Below are 12,751 nucleotides of genomic sequence, written 5' to 3'. Positions count from 1 at the left end.
ACGCTCTGTTTATCGAGGTGTTGTGATTAGCTAATTGCTTTCTGCCCGTTGCAAAGATAATTTGAGAAAATGGGCTTCAAAACACTCCTCCTTCTCCCTGGTGACGTTCTGTTGATGTTTGTTTTAATTCTGGGTGCTGTGTGAGCATGTAAGGACTTGTTTAGGACTTGCCACCAGGGCTCACCCTCTGCTCTCCTCTAACCTTGCTCATATAAATCATTTATATAAGTGTCACACACACATCATGAAACCCCAGGTTTCCCCTGGGAAAACAGGCTTTCCTAGAAAAACCTCAGGATTGGGCAGTGACCAGGTGTGTGTTTGTGTATGTACATCGTTACACTTTTATGCTCTCACTAAATTGTAAAATCTTGTAAAGTATCTGTCTAGCACAGGGGAATTTTTATGATGCGTGTGCGTGTGTGTGTGTGTGTGTGTGTGTGTGTGTACTTTTGCCATTCCAGGCATATTCTCAAGTTGAAGTTTCTCAAGCTGATGGAGTCTCATGCTCTTGTCTGTTGGGAATAGCACACTTTTTTGTTCAGTACACACCTGACTATTCATTTTGCCACAACAATTGCTCCATTTCAAAGTGTAAGCTGGATGCATTTAAAATAAATTCGCTATAACGTCAGCAGCAGAACGGAATGTACATGCTCAATATGATTAGGGGGGAAAGTATTTTGTAATGGTAATCTGGTGTCCATATGTCGGTGACTCCACATCATTCACCGGGTATAGGGGAAGGTCACCAGAGCAAGACCTTAAACAGGAAACCAGGCTTTGGGTCACCTCTCATCCCCTCGCCTCCCTCGCCCTAGGGGCTCTCTTGGACCTCTGCGTTCCAGAGTCGACCCCCATCCCACTCCACTCCTGAGACATTTCCATATTGTTTTGGCCCCAAGTTTTTCCTAACCATGTGATCTGACCAGGAAAAACTCCAGGTCCTAGTTATAGGCTACATACGGTCTGGAGTTTTCCTGGTCAGAGCCACACAGTAATGTTACATTTACCATTATACATTACACAGCATTATACTTATAATACCGTCTATTTTGTTTGTACTCGTTTTATCGGCCCCCTGAGCTGAGGTTTCCCCTAGGTACAGATCTAGGATCAGCGTCCCCTCAAACAATCCTAACCTTAACCATTGTTGGGGGAAATGCAAAACTGACCCAAGATCAGCATCTAGGGGCACCTTCACACTACACCATACTTAGTTATTTCATCATTCACTGTATGAGGAAGGATAGATATCTCCCTCTAGTGGCTGTTTTTCATCTCATCAGTGTTTCTATTGACTTCACTGTAATAATAGAACAGTGAAGCCATATGTACTCTGCCATAATTAGCATGCAACATATCTTCACTATCAATAACACACTCACACCAGCTAAACCATGGTAGGAGAGTTTGTGTCGTTTGTAAGAGAAACAAGACAAAGGATCAAGGGGGGAAACTGAAAAGTTTCAAATATAGCATGTACTGGACTGATGTGGTTTCAGCTGGGATTACTTATAGGATGTGTCCCAAATGGCACCCTTTTCCCTATATATTTCACTGCTTGGTTACCCTGGTTAAAAGCAGTGCACTAAATAGAGAATAGGATGGCATTTGGGACATATTTTTACTTTATCTGTCTGTCAATAGCTCCATCCACCCTCTGCAGAAGGGCCACTAAGTGTGTGTGTGTGCATTGAGCGTGCGTGTCCAGTCCACCATACTCAAATAATCAAGGTTGTATATTCTGAGAGTGTGAAAAGGTTATCTTCCTGGTTAATAATATGTCCAGAGTCCAGACAGCCCAAGCTGAGAATAAACCATCTCTGTTGGTTTAGGGCCACTCCTATACACTCTTAGCAAAAAAGAAAGGTGCTATCTAGAACCTTAAAAGGGTTCTTCGGCTGTCCCCATAGGAGAACCATTTGAAGAACCATTTTTGATTCCAGGTAGAACCATTTTTGGTTCCAGGTAGAACCCTTTTGGGTTCCATATAGAAGCCTTTCTACAGAGGGTTTGACATGGAAGCCAATCGGGTTCCACTACCTTGAACCAAAAAGGGTTCTACCTGGAACCAATAAAGGTTATCCTATGTAGACAGCCAAATAACCCTTTTGGAACCCTTTTTCTAAGAGTGAGAGAGGTGGAGGAGTTTATTGTTTTAATCTTTCTGACTGTTCCTCCAGGTGCTATTCATGGGAAATAGTTTGAGCATTCATTTGGATTACTTATGTTCCACACTGTTTCTGTCTGTCTGGACTCTTCTCAGACATTCTCCTGCTGGGATAAAAGTCTAATAGACTGAGAAATAATACTTTGTTTGTTGTTTGTCATTTGTATTCTGGGTCCAAACCCCTGGGTCCTGTGTAGTTAGAAGCAAGTCACTCGTCTAATTGGGGTATAATTTGATACGTTTAAGTCCTGTTGAGAAGGCTCTATACAGAAGTGTGTGTGCGTGAGTACGTGCCTTTTTTCCCTCCAACTAAGACCTCCAAGTGATTTATCGCCACTGGGCACACACTGGCTGAATCAACGAAATGACGTTAAACCAACGTGGAATGTACTTTGTACTGACGTCTGTGCCCAGTGGGTCTGCCTCTCTAAAACACCACCCACTCTGTGGTATTCAAACTGCCATTTATGACTTTCCAAATTCAATACGCACTCCTCTCCCCCTGCCAACCAGCCTCCGCTGGCCTACAGCTCTCCATTTATGTCCAGTCTGAGATTTAGCCGTGAATGAAAAATAATGTGTTCCTGGCACCTGTGTTTGGGGGGGGGGGGGGGGGGGGGTTGAACTTGGCAGAGGAAAAGGTTCTGTGGCTCAGAGACCTTGGTGTGGCTGTGAGGTCTATATTGTTTTAGCAGAGCAGTTGACATACGGTTCTCTTTCAGTCATTGAAGATGATGATGTGTAGAATGCTGTCTGTCTTTGTATTTCAGCGATCCACAGTTAACTGCAAGGCTAAGATGTGGCCAGGATTTGCACATGAAAGAGAGAGAGAGAGCAAGACAGCAAGTTAGAAGGATATAAATTCTAACCTCCCCACAGTTCACATTTTCCCAATTTCTCCATGGCACCCTATTCCCAGTATAGTGCACTACTTTTGATCAGAGTCCTATAGGCCCTGGTCAAAAGTAGTGCACTAGCCTATATAGGTAATAGTGTGCTGTTTGAGAATTAGACCATGTGTCCCTTACCAGGGTTCAGACCTTGTTCTCCTCCAGGTGGTCTGTTTCTCCTTCTCCTCTCTGGAAAGTAGAGGCAGGTTCCTAGCTCTCCCTTTCTCCCTCCGCCCAGTTAATGGAAAATATGAATCGTCTCTGCCTAGGTGTGTTGCCTAAACAGTGCACAGCAAAATCCAGCGCCACCGCCTAGTAACCTTTGGTGATATACTTTTCTTCCAATACATTAAAAAAATGTTTGTCTTAGATGTTCTTGATGAATAGTCTGTCATTTCCACTACCGTGTTTACTATGATAAGCCAGCTGGCGTGAGATGGGGGAAGTTTATAGCAACATTATCATCAGTTAACTGGATGTATCAACCCCACCCTTGTTTTCAGACATTACCAGATGGTAAGTCTCTCAGATTTTGGTTGCTACAGCAGCACAACTGAAAGACTCTTCCACACCTAGCTCCTGTTGGTAACCGCAGGACTGAAGAGAAAGTGGAAGGGAAAATGAGAGGGAGAGGGAGAGGGAGAGGGGAAGGAAGGAAGGAAGGAAGGAAGGAAGGAAGGAAGGAAGGAAGGAAGGAAGGAAGGAAGGAAGGAAGGAAGGAAGGAAGGAAGGAAGGAAGGAAGGAAGGAAGGAAGGAAGGAAGGAAGGAAGGAAGGAAGGAAGGAAGGAAGGAAGGAAGGAATTTTCCATCAGGCTCAATTAGTCCTGGGACAGAGTGCAGGCTGTAATCAAACCCAGCTTTGTAAGGTGGTTTGGTCTACTCACTTCACCCTCTACCCATCTGTAGCGCCCACCTAGGTGATGCCACAGTGGCCATTTTGTACCCGGTAGCTCATCACACACCAGCTCTTCAACTTAATATTTCATAGCCATAACGGACGTTTCACCTCTCCCTTCTTCCTGTAAGTCTCTGGCTTTATTAAGATTCAGAGCTTGCCATCTCCCTATACCACTACAGCTGCCCTCTCTCCTGTCCTGCTCTGCTCTCTTCTCCTCTGACAGCAGTGTCTGCCTCCCAGCCGTCAACCACCTTGGCATCAGAGAAACGGAATGAAAGAAAGCGCTAACTTTAGCCACCGCTTGCTAAAAGTAAATTGATGCGGTGGGCGGTGCTTGTCAGTGTGGCTGCTTAACCTCACAAGACAACAACAAAGCACCGTGCATCCTCGTGGATGGAGTGAGATTCATAATGGTTGTGGGCTATCGCAGCTGTACAAAGTCTGAGGGATAGTACCAAGTTCAACTCTGGCTCAGCATCAGTAGCACCACACCTCAGTCCCATCTCCATGTCTCTCAGATGTGTTGTTCAGCTGAAGTGCTGCTCCCTCATTTCTCTATGCCGGCAGCTTATTTTAATATACAAGATCGATCTCTCCTGTCCATGAATATTCCCTTCTTAATAAATCTGTGACTGTGTCCCAAATGGCACCCTATTCCCTATATAGTGCACCAATATTTTCCCGGACCATATTGAGGAATCAGAACAGGCATCAGGTCATATTCGGCAGTATTTCCTGTCTTTAATGTACTCCTATGGCAGAGTCTGGGCCAATAGCAGTGACTCAGCGTGAATCCTTTATTTTAGTGACAGCCAATGGGATTAACTCCTTTAAATGCCACCCGCTGTGTCCCAAATGGCATCATATTCCCTACATAGTAAACTACTTTTGACCAGGGCATAGGACTACTGTAGGATTAGGGCTCTGGTCTAAAGTAGTGCACAACATAGGGAACATGGTGCCATTTAGGATGCAGACACTGTCAGATCTGTCAGCATTGGAGCTGAGATAAACTTAATAGTGCTCAATACTCTACCGTGTCAAGTTTAACTTCAAATGTTTACGATTGCAGCCCGCCATTTAGCTAGCGCTAAGCTTGCGAAGGGACAGTGATTGGGAATTGAATAGTGCTCAATACCCTGGCATAGGCAGCTTCTCTATCTATTTATCAAATGTTTATGGTCACAAATTTGTGTTTAGCAGCACTAAGATGATTAAAAAAAAAAATAATGAAGTATTGAGTGTATGAAATTAGGATTTATGCCGTGCTATAAGATTATCATAGGAGTTAAGGCTCTCAGCTCTGTCATTGCCAAGTAATATACACTGCTCAAAAAAATAAAGGGAACACTTAAACAACACAATGTAACTCCAAGTCAATCACACTTCTGTGAAATCAAACTGTCCACTTAGGAAGCAACACTGATTGACAATAAATTTCACATGCTGTTGTGCAAATGGAATAGACAACAGGTGGAAATTATAGGCAATTAGCAAGACACCCCCAATAAAGGAGTGGTTCTGCAGGTGGTGACCACAGACCAATTCTCAGTTCCTATGCTTCCTGGCTGATGTTTTGGTCACTTTTGAATGCTGGCGGTGCTTTCACTCTAGCGGTAGCATGAGACGGAGTCTACAACCCACACAAGTGGCTCAGGTAGTGCAGCTCATCCAGGATGGCACATCAATGCGAGCTGTGGCAAGAAGGTTTGCTGTGTCTGTCAGCGTAGTGTCCAGAGCATGGAGGCGCTACCAGGAGACAGGCCAGTACATCAGGAGACGTGGAGGAGGCCGTAGGAGGGCAACAACCCAGCAGCAGGACCGCTACCTCCGCCTTTGTGCAAGGAGGAGCACTGCCAGAGCCCTGCAAAATGACCTCCAGCAGGCCACAAATGTGCATGTGTCTGCTCAAACAGTCAAAACAGACTCCATGAGGGTGGTATGAGGGCCCGACGTCCACAGGTGGGGGTTGTGCTTTCAGCCCAACACCGTGCAGGATGTTTGGCATTTGCCAGAGAACACCAAGATTGGCAAATTCGCCACTGGCGCCCTGTGCTCTTCACAGATGAAAGCAGGTTCACACGCACATGTGACAGACGTGACAGAGTCTGGAGACGCCCTGGAGAACGTTCTGCTGCCTGCAACATCCTCCAGCATGACCGGTTTGGCGGTGGGTCAGTCATGGTGTGGGGTGGCATTTCTTTGGGGGGCCGCACAGCCCTCCATGTGCTCGCCAGAGGTAGCCTGACTGCCATTAGGTACTGAGATGAGATCCTCAGACCCCTTGTGAGACCATATGCTGGTGCGGTTGGCCCTGGGTTCCTCCTAATGCAAGACAATGCTAGACCTCATGTGGCTGGAGTGTGTCAGCAGTTCCTGCAAGAGGAAGGCATTGATGCTATGGACTGGCCCGCCCGTTCCCCAGACCTGAATCCAATTGAGCACATCTGGGACATCATGTCTCGCTCCATCCACCAACGCCACGTTGCACCACAGACGGTCCAGGAGTCCAGGACCTCATCAGGAGCATGCCCAGGCGTTGTAGGGAGGTCATACAGGCACGTGGAGGCCACACACACTACTGAGCCTCATTTTGACTTGTTTTAAGGACATTACATCAAAGTTGGATCAGCCTGTAGTGTGGTTTACCACTTTAATTTTGAGTGTGACTCCAAATCCAGACCTCCATGGGTTGATAAATTTGATTTCCATTTCCATTGTGTGATTTTGTTGTCAGCACATTCAACTATGTAAAGAAAAAAGTATTTAATAAGAATATTTCATTCATTCAGATCTAGGATGTGTTATTTTAGTGTTCCCTTTATTTCTTTGTTAAATGTTGTTGCATTTGGAACCACAGGATGTTTGAGTTGCTCAGCCAGTGCAGACAAGCACAGCAACTGTATAACTAGAGAAACCATAATAAGTCATTATTGGAAAATATATTTGATAAAATGTCATTTAAATTGAGGGAAACACGTTGCTTGATAAACAGCTTTATTACTGACTCCTAGAGGTCCAATTGAGTTACTGTCAAAAAACGTTTCATGAGCATTTTATGAGCTGTACGTTGTGAGCGAGTGAGTCTGTATGTCTGCTAATCTGTCTGTCTATTTTGTTGTCTGTCTGAATGTCTCTCTGAATGAATGTCTGATCTATTCACTGTGCTGTTTATCTGTGTCCCAGGAGGTGGTGGCCCACTGGAAAGCAGAGTGTGGCCTGGCCATAGACTAGACTCTCCTGCTGACCCTGCATTCTGCTCACACCCTGGATACGCTGGGCAGCAGGACCGCCGGGAAACAGCTAACACACACCTAATTAGCAGAACAAACCGTGTAATTGTCTCCCAAATTGTCTCCCAAACTGTTACGTGACAGTACTAAATAGACTGGTATATATATACTGGTGCCCCGTGTATATAGACAAGATTCATTATGTATTATTACTTTTATTATTACATTTTGTACTTTTCTATTATTTCTCTATTTTCTTTCTCTGTATTGTTGGGAAGGGCCCGTAACTAAGCATTTCACTGTTAGTCTACACCTGTTGTTTACGAAGCATGTGACGAATCAATTTTTTATTTCATTGATTTGATACTAAATGTAATATCGCCTAAAGACTGTGCCTGTTTGAAACAGACCCCCTCGGTATGTAAATGTGTGTCTGAAACCGTCAGAAATTGTCAATGAATTGTGAATATGAATTACAGCCTTCTGCTTCCTGCTTGGAAAGGTCAGTCTGACATGGCTCTCTCGTGTCACTTGTTTAGTTGTCACCGGCATACACAGATGCTTTCATATCTGTCACACACACACGCAGGCACGCACCAATGCATGCACTCTCTCATACACACACACACACACACTAGGTTGTATTCCCAGCTAGCCTATCCCTATCTGAACTCGAAACCAAACCACGGAGCGAGTCAAAGGAGTCATCCACAGTATCTCTATAATGGGACTCTATAATATGATTGACATGTTATCAGCCTCTGGTGGCATGAGAGCTGCACTGAGGTACCCTGACAGGAGAGGTGATGATAAGGTGAATGGAGGATAGAGGAGATGGATGGATGATGGACCCGAGGGTAGATGAGTACATGGGTGCATCCCAAAATGGCACCCTATTCCGTACATGGTGCACTACTTTTGACCAGAGCCCTATGGGTCCAGATCAAAAGTAGTGCACTATATAGGGAATAGGATGCCATTTGGGATGCACTCCGTGAGGTGAGGGAGGGAGCAAGGGAAGGGAATGGGCAGCCAACGTCTGATCTAATAAGGGGGAGAAGGGAGACAACAGAGAGGGGGTATGTGTCAGAATAATTATGACAGCGTGACCGGTGTCTGAGGTCAGACGGACTGAGGAGACACTGCAGGAATACAGAGCAGATCAGCTTTCCCCTCGGTTGTCGCTCACATCTCCGATCATATCACATCTCCTCACTGCCATGATACTGTAGGGTTGGACAAATAGTAGCTCTGGTCCAGGGGTTACGTGCAGTTTGCTGACACTGAGAAGGTTCAGCTTCAGGAATCTGCACGTAACGCCCTGGATCAGAGCTAGACAAGTAATGTAGTAGTTATACTACTAATGTGATCAAGGCAATGGAATGCTAGGAAATACATTGGCCTTTCCTGATAAGGTTTCAGTACCACGTACAGTCATCAGGAGTTGAAATAACTTGGAATGGCTGTGCAAATGGAACAAGAGTATAACCTGAAGCCTATTCACCACTGTGTGTGTGCGCGCGTGCGCATTTGAGTGTAAAGTCCAAGTGTGTGACTATGTTTTTCTGTCGTGACTATCCCGCCACTCCGATGCCTGTGTTCTATCAGGCCCACGGCATAGGAGATTTACCCACAATGCCGAGTCCTGCGGGGCTGTGAGTAGAGCTCCGCTAGCACTCGGCTCCACACCTGATGTCCTGCTGGGAGCTGTCACAGCAGCACACACACACCACCGTCAGTATAAAGAGTTATGACAGGAGTGGTGTCCCGGGAATACCTTGTTTCCAGGACACCACTTAGTAAAACTGCTGTTTCTGAGAAATGGGAGACGTCCTCCAGGCACAAATACATCCCATGGGTGGATGATCAAAGCCCTAGACAACACTGAACGGTCCCCCAGCCAGGGTCCTGAGACCTGTGGCCCACCTGGGTTGCTTCCCAGGTGGAACCCTATTCCCTATGCAAGGCTCTACGCTGACATTTTTTACATGGAGCACGTGTGCGCCTGAGTTGAAAAATGTAGGCGCACACAAATACATTTTGGAGCACAATGAAAATGTTTTGACCTATTAAAGCTAGAATCTTTCATTTTTCTAGGCGTAATGGTGCTTCTAAATTATACAATTCCAGGTAGCGAAATATGGTCGCCTTGTAGAGCCCTGCTATGTAGTGCACCTATTCCCTATGTAGTGCACCTTTTCCCTATGTAGGGCACCCATTCCCTATATAGTACACCTATTCCCTATGTAGTGCACCTATTCTCTATGTAGGGCATCTATTCTCTATGTAGTGCACCTATTCCCTATGTAGGGCACCCATTCCCTATGTAGTACACCTATTCCCTATGTAGTGCACCTATTCTCTATGTAGGGCACCTATTCCCTATGTAGTGTACCTATTCCCTATGTAGTGCACCTAATCTCTATGTAGTGCACCTATTCCCTATGTAGTACACATATTACCTTTGTAGTGCACTGCTTTTGACCAGAACTCTGATGTCTGTCTTTCTCCCTATGTAGTGCACTTTGTAGGGAATAGGGTGCCATTTGGACGGCACACCTTCCTCACTGCTATATCTTCACTTCCTGTTTCTCTCCGCAGGAGCTGGATACGGATAAATAACATTAATAATGTACAGAGAACAGTGAAAATGCTAAGTGGATATACATAATACATTAACTTATTATTTTGGCTTTGGAGCTATTAAGAGAATGTTTTCTCTTGTCTGAAAAGCATAACAATGGTGACATCAATGCTTCTTCGTGGGGCTTTGATCATAGAAGGAGGGGACTGACATAAATCCTGCTGAGACTGAGGATGTCCAAATATGGACACTGTAAAGGATGGCTGGATTAGGCTCGCTACTTTATTTAGGTAGCACAAACCTTGCTACCCCTGTTAATTTCCTAATAATTGTATTTTCCGTAGATCGCCATGATTAAGGTGGTTGCTGCCAGGTTGGTGTGTAAGGTGGTGGACTGCACCATCCAGGAATATGGGCATGCGGGTGTATCTGGAGACCTCCCCCTTCCTCTGAAAGTGTTCAGACCCCTTCACTTTTTCCTCATTTTGTTAAGTTACAGCCTTATTCTAAAATTGATTAAATAGTTTTTTTCCCTTCATCAATCTACACATCATGACGAAGCAAAAAAAAAAAAAAAAAAAAAATGAAGTATCACATTTACATAAGCATTCAGACCCTTTACTCAGTACTTTGTTGGAGCATCTTTTTCTGTGGTTACAGCCTCAAGTCTTCTTGGTTATGACGCTACAAGCTTGGCACACTTGTATTTGGAGAGTTTCTCTCATTCTTCTCTGCAGATCCTCTCAAACTGTCGGGTTGGATGGGGAGCGTTGCTGCACAGCTATTTTCAGGTCTCTCCAGAGATGTTCGATCGCGTTCAAGTCTGGGTGTACCTTCGCCCCAGTCTGCGGACCTGAGTGCTCTGGAGTAGATTTTCATCAAGGATCTCTGTACTTTGCTCCGTTCATCTTTCCCTCGATCCTGACTAGTCTCCCAGTCCCTGTCGCTGAAAAACATCCCCACAGCGTGATGCTGCCAACACCATGCTTCACCGTAGGGATGGTGCCATGTTTCCTCCAGATGTGACGTTTGGCATTCAGGCCAAAGAGTTCAATCTTTGTTTCATCAGATCAGAGAATCTTGTTTCTCAAGCAGGCTGTCATGTGCCTTTTACCTAGGAGTGGCTTCTGTCTGGCCACTCTACCATAAAGGCCTAATTGGTGGAGTGCTTCTGGAAGGTTCTCCCATCTCCACAGAGGAACTCGCGAGCTCTGTCAGAGTGACCATCAGATTCTTGGTCACCTCCCTGACCGAGGCCCTTCTCCCCCGATTGCTCAGTATGGCCGGGTGGTCAGCTCTAGGAAGAACGTTGGTGGTTACAAACTTCTTCCATTTAAGAATGATGGAGGTAACTGTTCTTGGGGACCTTCAATGCTGCAGACATTTTTTGGTACCCTTGTGCCTCTACACAATCCTGTCTCTGAGCTCTATGGACAATTCCTTCAACCTCATTGCTTGCTTTTTGCTCTGACATGCACCTTATATAGACAGGTGTGGGGCTTCAATTTAATTTACCACAGGTGGACACCAATCAAGTTGTAGAAACATCTCAAGGATGATCAATGAAAACAGGATGCACCTGAGCTCTATTTCGAGTCTCAAAGCAAAGGGTCTGAATACTTATCTAAATTAGGTATTTCTATTTTTTATTTAAAAAAATATGTACAAATATTTTTCACATTGTCATTATGGGGTATTGTGTGTAGATTGCTGAGGATTTAAAAAACAAAAACAATTTTAGAATAAGGCTGTAACGAAACAATGTGGAAAAAGTCAAGGGGTCTGAATGCTTTCTGAAGGCACTAAATAGCTTTCATTTAAGTAGTCTTATTTTTTAACTGGTGTGACTGCTTTGTTGTTTTTTGAATCACGGATTGCCCCTTTAAACAACATTATTTTTGATAGATCAGATAGATTTTTAGAATCATTCAAAGCAAACTTGATCTATGTTCATTTAGCAATAAAACTGGTGAAATGTCCTCATGACATTGCCAGTGTTTGTTTTGATCCAGACCCTGACAGTCGTTGCTGCGGTGCCACACATTACCTTGTCACAAATGACCTGTCGTCTCGCCCGCTCACAGACAAACGCTGTCAGATGGAAAAATGCTTTCTCACAACGTCGACAGGCAGGCAGGCCGCTGAGCATCAGCCGCACAGACAGTGACAGACAGGTAGCCGCTCAGAGATGCAAATGGGGACGCAGAATTGGGAAAAAACACAGGGAAATGGTTTTGCATATCAATTGTCAATGTATTTAGTAGCTACGTTGAAGTGAGCTTTACTGAAAGGTGTGTGTTTCAAATGCAAACTACAGTCCTAGTTTGCATTTAATACGGCTCCTTTCTATCTTTACGTATACTGATGTTTTGATCCAGTCTGTAGCTGGGGTAGATGTTACACTGAAGCTGGCATGTACCTCCTGCTAACATTGTGAAGCATTTATACAAGGTCTGACAATTGCCATTAGAAAAGCTGAGGTACACTCTCTCTCTCTCCTCTCTCCTCTCTTATCTCTCTATATTAGATGCCACTTACCCAGACACACTTGTCTAAATTGATGGGTCATGTGAAAAAATGTTATAACCCCCAGATGACCAGGGATGTTCTCTTGATAAGTGTGTGAATTGGACAATTTTCCTGTCAAAATGTAACGAGTACTTTTGGGTGTCACGGAAAATGTATGAAGTAAAAAGTACATTATTTTCTCTACGAATGTAGTGAAGTAAAAGTTGCCAAAAATATAAATAGTAAAGTAATGTACAGATACCACAGAAAACTACTTAAGTAGTACTTTAAAGTATTTTTAGTTAAGTACTTTACACCACTGCCCAAATGCCTTCACACCAGTACATTAGCATACTTTATATACTGTTAGACATGCACTTATCACATAGCATTCCATACATAAGTTAAGGCCATGCAACCTCAGTTGAAACCTGAGTGAGGTACACATGTACAGTACATAAACA

At 44.5% G+C, this 12,751-nt stretch overlaps 1 long non-coding RNA gene across 2 annotated transcripts in view; it reads left to right on the top strand.

The window, feature by feature from the left end:
• Positions 1-7,707, top strand: part of LOC139532001 (uncharacterized) — a 43,690-nt gene extending 35,983 nt beyond the window's left edge. For both annotated transcript variants that reach the window (XR_011666470.1, XR_011666467.1), the window contains one exon: positions 7,149-7,707. This is a non-coding gene — a long non-coding RNA (uncharacterized lncRNA). The remainder of the gene's footprint in view (positions 1-7,148) is intronic.
• Positions 7,708-12,751: the final 5,044 nt, after the last annotated feature.

This window comes from Salvelinus alpinus, chromosome 10 (genome assembly GCF_045679555.1).
Source record: "Salvelinus alpinus chromosome 10, SLU_Salpinus.1, whole genome shotgun sequence".
Classification (NCBI taxonomy): domain Eukaryota; kingdom Metazoa; phylum Chordata; class Actinopteri; order Salmoniformes; family Salmonidae; genus Salvelinus; species Salvelinus alpinus.
Note: the sequence above shows the minus strand (reverse complement) of the source record. Positions and strands in the feature narration are given on the sequence as shown.